This window comes from Myzus persicae, unplaced genomic scaffold (genome assembly GCF_001856785.1).
Source record: "Myzus persicae strain clone G006 unplaced genomic scaffold, MPER_G0061.0, whole genome shotgun sequence".
NCBI lineage: Eukaryota > Metazoa > Arthropoda > Insecta > Hemiptera > Aphididae > Myzus > Myzus persicae.
This window is the reverse complement of record NW_019104147.1, coordinates 123,091-131,304: the sequence shown is the minus strand read 5'-3', so window position 1 is coordinate 131,304 and position 8,214 is coordinate 123,091. Positions and strand designations below refer to the sequence as shown.

At 32.1% G+C, this 8,214-nt stretch overlaps 1 protein-coding gene across 1 annotated transcript in view; it reads left to right on the top strand.

The window, feature by feature from the left end:
- Positions 1 to 3,108: 3,108 nt before the first annotated feature.
- The window catches only part of LOC111039265 (protein prickle-like), a 117,983-nt gene continuing 112,877 nt past the window's right edge, over positions 3,109 to 8,214 (top strand). Inside the window, exon 1 of the mRNA XM_022322686.1 lies at positions 3,109 to 3,161. The gene's annotated coding sequence lies outside the window, so the exon portion shown is untranslated. The remainder of the gene's footprint in view (positions 3,162 to 8,214) is intronic.

Below are 8,214 nucleotides of genomic sequence, written 5' to 3'. Positions count from 1 at the left end.
GGTGGGATAGTTAAAAAGTGGGGGTCCAACAAATTCCAACAAGTGTCCAACAATGTCCAACAAGTCTATTTGAACATTGTTGGAAGGTTTCTGAAAAGTTCTGCTAACATTGTAATGCTAACTTCACATAGGTTATAATAATTATTATATTATTCAAAGTTTTCACGAATATTTTGGTATTTAATATTTTCAAACTACCTACAATATGTTGAATCCCGCAGCAGCACATAAGGTAACTGTCTATAATATATAAGGAGATTGTTACTCATTATGTCGTATAATGAGATGATTGTAAAATTAAAACATTATTAACAAGACGCTCAATAAACTAATAACTGTGGAATTTACTAGGAGTCTAGAAAATAGGTACCGTCATATATTAAATAAACAAACCAGAATTATGTCAACCAAATATTACGATGACGGTAAGTATACATTCTTCTGTAAAACTATTCGGTGAACGTTTTCGAAATTACGGACGTGCATTGACTATATGACAACAGAAACTCTTGAACTTTCGAAGCCCGTGAACGTGTCAAAGTGGAGTCCCAGCATATATGCCTTAGAGAATTTCTCTGCAAATCTTCAAGCAATGTGCTTAGGATCCATTAGAATGCGGATTTGAAGTGGTTAGAGTGTACCCGTGTAGCGTAGAAATAATACTATATAAAACTATTTACTTAAGGGTGTGACAAATCTGTATGAAACAAAAATCAAAAGTTTTTTCTTTATTTGCTATAGTATTGTGTACTCATTACTCATTAGGTATGTTTTTCTACAGTATCAAACATAAAAAAAAATGTAGATTCATTTTTTGCATTTAACATATTTTTGAACAGTTGAATTTGACATTGTTTGGAACGTTGTATAATCATTGTTATGATTGACTTATCATGCTACTACTGCTGGACCTCTAATATCATAACTAAATTGGAATCCATGAAATTAAAACTAAAATTGTAAGTAATTAATAATATTAGGTAGATACTATTTAGATTATATGACATTTTGATGTCAATTTAATGGAATATAATATGAGTGTAATGACATAGGTAATGGCATTATACGGTACATTTTACTAAACAAACAGTATTGTTGACGAATCATTTGAATAAATTTCATTATGTCAACAAATAGACCACAATACCGACCAAACAAACCGATTTCAAAATATATATTTACCCAATCCGATTAAATTAAATTTAAATAGTCATTCAAAAGTATTGTAAAGCAATTAGTAATGGATGAGAAAACTTTAATGTACAGTGAAATAATTTATTACTTTAGTTATTTTTGTTTGAAATTGCTTCAGAATGTTTAGATCTAGCTTTTATTAACTATATATAATTAATACATTAATTAAAAGTCACCAATATTGTAATCTTTATTATTTATTTATTTTCTTGCAATCGTTGGGTAGAACGTTAACTCACATTTTTGAAACTTTACCATTTTCGGCAACAATGAATTATTTTTTTAAAATCATACACAGTTTATAAAATTGCATTTTTCATTTTTAAGAAAAGAAAAATCTAGATTTTCAATTCAAAGTCAATTTTATTATGTTTCTATTATATTTCTAATACTTATTGGAAAACTTCGTTATGTACATTATAAGTGTTGCAGCATCGAGTATTCAAGTTATTATAGTCCTTTGCGTTTTAACAAAATCGTCAGGGAAAGATGGAAAGGTGAAGTTTAAGTATATTTTAATTAGGTACTTAAAGAATAAAACTGAACATGTTCAGTATTTAGAAAAACAAGTATCGGTTTATCACATAATTGGACATTAAGAAAATCGCAAAATTCTTCGGACAATAGAAAAATAAAGTTGTAATCTAACAGGGTTGTTATTGCAGTGTTGTATATATTATATTATTATATTATCATAAAACAATAATAATATAATGCAGGGAATGGTTCTATATAAAAAAATAAAAAATAAAACGTTGATCCATAAAAAAAACGCTACTTAAACGCACTTTTTGTGAATATCACGTCTCAAGTCGTTGAGCTCAGGTGTAAATACATTTATACAATAAAATGTATATGATAATATATATATAACGACGTCCTTCATCGTAGTCATATTGCGCAGTATAGATAAATATAACTACGTTCGAACCATTTAATAATACAAACGACATAATATAATAGTAAAGGCGTCGTATGTGATGCCGAGTTATAATGTCGAATGCGATTTTCTTAGACAAAAAAAAACCGCATATAAACTAAATAGTACAAGAATCACTATTTATACATCACTATATAATCATAAAAATTTAATTTCGCGTATAGATTTCAGGAATGACTGATGCAAACTGATGGTTATTTTTACACTTTTAGCACTTAAAAAGTGTAAATGAAAAAATTTATTTAATTTTCCTGAAAAGTCACGTTCCTATTTTGAGTCATATCACAATTATTGAGCATTGACGATATTATGATATAGTAGCATATTTTTATACTATACAGGGTGGTTCAAAAAGTATGCACACACCAATTTCCCCTATAATATAATGAATTTATTTAAATTTTGTTTTTTTTTTGGGGGAATTTTTAAAAATTATCTAAAACAATTTTTTCAAATTCTTGAATCTCTCAGTACTACTTAAGAAGTGTCCTGTGGTTATACAAACAAATACAGTTTATTAATTTCGTTTGATTTATATTAACGACACCATGACCAAAAAAGTTTAAAATGACCATAGCCCCCATATCTTATGAACCAATAACCAAGGTTTTATCAGTAGAACACAAAGTTGAATAACTCAAATACTACTCGTAGAAATTTTGCCGGAGACTTATATACTGAATAATTTGCAGTTGAAAAAGTGGATTCTCATTTGAAAATCAGAAGTTTGTATCTCTACAGGAATACAGGATACTCCTTAAGTATTCGTTGTTCAAAAATCTCAATAATTTGAAAATACGGTCTTTAAGTATATCTAAAAATTCCCAAAATCAGATTTAAAATATATGAATTTATTAAAGAAAAAAGGGGGTGAGCATGCTTGATGAATCACTCTGTATATACTGCGTACCTACACGAAATTCTGATTCGTAATTCACTTTACTAATGTAATTTTTCTTTTTTTTTCAGGTGAGTGTCGACGAAATAATAATACGACTTATCGTTGGTTTTGGTCTACCATACCGTGGTACGTACCAATTATAATAATTCACAATATTGTACCTTCTCATACTTGGCCTGATCCCCGTCACCATTGTTATATAGTTAAATAGGTACCTATCGTGAGGCTACGATAAAATATAAAATATTTTTAAAGGGGTGACGACCATTCGTGCACATTTTCGAAATGTCGCATGTAATTTAATAGACCGTTTTCGAACTTAAAACAATTTAAAAAATACAGCGCAATTAAAAAATCGTGAATTTTTTTATAGAATTTTATAATTGATATTTTAAAATTAATTGGGAATATTTTTGCTACAATATTGACAATATTCGTCTAGCTGCATTACCGTTTCCATTTCACCAGGTCAAAGTTTACCATTTTTTTCCTAATTTAATTTTACTGGAAATATGGCCCCACTGCAGGTGTATTCCTATTTTATAGTACAATATTTCGTGGACAGGAATCTTCGTTGGGATCCATTCGGTAGTTTCCGAGATGATACCGGACATTATAAAAGCACTTTGTTTTATGCGTATCAAGATATTATATAAAGATATTAAATTATTAATTTTTAATTCACATATTATACGAATAGTTGTACCTAATTATAAACGAAATTGAATCGTTAATTTTATAATAATAATTAATAGGTTCAAATTTTAAATAGTTATATATGCTAATCGCTTTAGTAGTTGAAGCAGAAATTATTATAATTTCAAATGCAATAATAAAAAAAAATAATAATAATAATAGTTACACACACGTTTTAAAATCTAAATTATGCATGGAATACGTTTTTTTGGTGATTAATTTAATATGTCGTTTTATGTATAGTAATAATTTAAATAATAATTGACAGAAAATTATGGTCGGATTAAAAAAATTAAAAGATATTTTCGTAGGTTCGTACGTCATAATAAAATAATATCATAATCGATGATAATTTAAATTACAACAATAGTATTTAAATACCCACCGAATCGCGTTGAATAAAATTAAATAATTAATGTTGTATCCCGAGTTTGTTTTTGGTGTACTCAAATATGGGATCGACAATAATAATATTTAACGAGATATTATTAGAATAACAATCCATCTCGTCACGATCACGTCATACACAAATTATTGTTCGAGCATATTTTTTTACCAACACTTAATTTTTCACGCGCGCAAACATAGTCTACTCGCAGCAGGTCAATACCTCTAAAATAGGCATCTAAAACTATAGCGGAGACCGCGGTTAGGTTTCTGCCATTTTGTATATTGATATAATACGCACGAAATTAATAGGAAACCGCCTCGCCGGCTTACGACTGCCTCCGCGGCGGTGGTGGCGATAATAATAATAATAATAATAATTACTATGATTATTATTTGGTATTATTATTATTATTGTACGGTGCGCGACCGTGTAATGATCCTGCTCCTGCTCCTGCTCCTGCTGTAAAGTGCCGACGACGGTGCAGGACAATCGGCGCGCGTCGTCCCGCGTGTAATCGCAGAATAATAGTCTGTGTCATGATGCCTTTTCGTGTATTATTGCTCCGTTCGTTGTGCACAACAACACAGGTACAATGGTATTAACCATATCACGTACATAATATTATAACGATGACGATAAAGTAACATTATAGTAACTATGTACGGCGCACAACACAACATCGGTCCGAATACGGAGCCGCGTTTTCGACTAAAAAAAAAAACAAGACCAACACTCGGGTGAGACTGTGATCGCAGTCGTCGTAGTTATTATTATTATTATCATCATCATCATCATCATCATCATCATCATCATCATTATCATCATTGTTGTTACGATGATTATTACGAGGTGATTGATGGCCGACCCAATGTCCCAAGTCCGTCGTGGCACTCGCGAGCTGACTGCGCGCGTATTGTAAAAATATACCTGTTATACATATTTTTATATTATTATAACTCGAAATGCCTCTACTGCGTACTGCCTACCACTTAGGTATGTGTGTTTTAATGTCGTACGTATATAGTGTGTGGTTTGTGTTTAACGGTTACCGCGGTTGGTAGTGCGCACCCATCGGGCGCGGCGCGTTTCCTAGAGTTTTGATTCTTGCAGACGATTCAAGAGACTTGGACATTTTCAATATTTACGCTATAGGTACGTTTATTTTAGTGGTATACGTATCTACCATATCGTGGGTATTAAATCATTAGTTTTTGTTTTTTCGATTACAAGCTTTTACGTCCAACTGATCAGGTAAATGTCTCGAGCGGGTTTCTTCCAAAATTATTTCGTGCAATGCTGCCAATACTCTGATGGCGCTTAAACTTTGAATATAAATAAATACATGTAGACAGCACCTGTACGTAGGTACGGATATATGATGATATGCCACTGTTTTCTTGAACACGTTGGTGTTTTGCTTTTGAGTTCAGAAAATTAGAGTCGTAACTCGTAAGTAGAGTATACATTGCGTTCAAATTAAGAATATTGGTGGCCGTTCAAAACAAAAAGTCGATTGTGATTTGCCGCATCCATGGCCAGCGCGGCTATCGCAAAGGCGACGAAATGAGGGCAATAAAAAAAAAACCTACGCCTACCGTTTTTCCTGAACGTAATGACGATTGTTTGCTGTGTAGTTAATCACCCTGTATGTTGTACGCCTACCTACATTATGAATACTTGCGGATGCCCTTCACGTATTGTACATTTATACGCTATTATTGTACCTGGGTATAAGTATAATACCGCGGTCCTGTATTGTACGTGTATTGTGCGGTCGAAAGGTTACACGCCGACGACGGAGTGATATGCGTCGGACCGCGTTATATATCACGATGATGAACAGATTCCCGGCTACTTTTCGATTTCCTTTGGCGATTATCGACGTCGTTTAAATTATTATTATCATTATTGTTATTACGACATAATATAATAGGTATTATACTGCAGCTACAGGTATGCGCGCAAGAGTGAAATGTGTGAACCCGCCGCCGCCGCCGCCGCAAGTCGTAATCAAGAGCGTTATTATTATACGAAACACGAGACTGCGGCTCGATAATAAAATATAATAGGTATACCTGCCTAGCTAAATTGTGTTTTTATTTTTTCTTCGCATAACGACACCCATCGCACCCGGCAAGACGTGTGAACTGATCTATCGTCGGTGATCTCTACTGGTGCAGACTACTCCCCGTTCTGCAATAGATACCAGTATTTATGACAGCGGAGTTCGGATACGACGTGTGTATACAAATATCACAGAGTTGGTTAATAATAGCAATCACTTGGCTGATATTATGATATTTTAAGGGGTTAAGCACGAAATCGCTCGAACAAAATATCGTGTATCGATGATTTCATTTAATGTACTGCACAGACCCGATGATACATAAATATATAGTAAATAGTATTATGCAATTTAACGACCGCTCCAACACACTGTGTGATTGTATCATTACATCGGTGATAATAATTTAATGGAAATTGTGTTGTGGTGGGGGGAGGCATCACGGGGGCCACCCCCGAAGATGCCACATGACGAGCAAAGGCTGTATTAAAAAGTAATGTAATCGCTCCGCTCTTCATTTGTGCATACAGAGTGTATATTATTGTGCGTACAGCGTGCAGTGTTCGTCGATGATTATTTTTCATCGACTTTTTCGTTTTTATTAATAAACGCGTCCAACGCACTTATTCGATGCTTATTGAGCAGCCCGAATAGGGTTATATACTTATATATACATTTATATATATCTGCACTTTTATAAATTATAATATATACGTAACTCGACTCGAGTATCTGAATAAACAAAGATGGGAGATTCGTATAACGTGATATAACTTTGAAAAAAATATATATATATTATAACGACGCCAGTCATTACTAAGTTAAAAATAATAAGCGCATAAATAAAATCTCGTATTAATTGCTATCAAACAACGCATTATTATTGAAGATAAAATACGTCTTATATAATTATGATTTGTGATAATATGTTGATGACGCCTTTTTCAGAATTTTCACAATTTATGATTGAATATAATAGGTATGTCAACAATGATTTGATTTTCGAAACAGCGATGTAAACTTTATATATTATGATTATATTTACGATTTGTCCACTTCATATAATATATATTAGGTATTGTATATTCAATGTTTTCGTATGGGTTAATTCAAAATAATTTTATGTTTAATTTGGTTTAACCGCCATATAGTTTCAAGTTTGTGTATAATGAGCTTAATATTGATGTTATTTGAGTTTAGCTTGATGACTCGAGTAGAAAAACCACCCACAGAAGGCACTCTTGGTTTAATGGAATTAATAATTTAAAACGTTTTTTTTTTTTTGAATTTCGTTCTTCAACATCGCATAATATATTAAAGCACATTTCACAATGTTTCAGCGCACATTTTCAATAATATATGGAGTTAATATTTTCGTAATGCATTACGCAATGTTTTGTGCGTATAAGATAACTTTTAATCATGTGTACAAAATTGTTTGATGCAAAGAGTGTACGAAACATATCGCACAAAGTACCTAAATACATTTTACGTTTACATGAAATGTTTGAATAAATAACTTGTTAAACTGAATATTATCAAAGTAAAGTGATGGTGTTTAATGTTTTGCCAAGCATTCAAAGCAACGATGATCAGTCGAAGTAAAATTAAATCACCGAACCCACGCCCTTCATTTACACTGTAGGTAATAATACACTCACTCACACACACACACACATTTGCACATACATACGTAGAATTATCGAGGAATTTATAATAGTACAAAGTAGACGCTTAGCGGGACATTTTATGAGATCAGTGACTTGACCTGGAAGCAATGATGGCGAGTGTGGCGAGACCCAAGGCAATTCTTTGAAATTGAAAAACCAGCGTAGGTCTTTTGCTCCTGTAGCTTAATGAGTATTCAGAAAATTTGCTGCCGCGTTCGAGTTTGTTATAAAATTTTTTTCCGATTACATCGAAACGTGTTAATTTTTTTTTTCAATGTTTTTTTAATAATATGTTTTCCTAATGTAATAAATTAAATATAGGTAGGTTATTCCAATAATTAATAAAACGTTTCACTC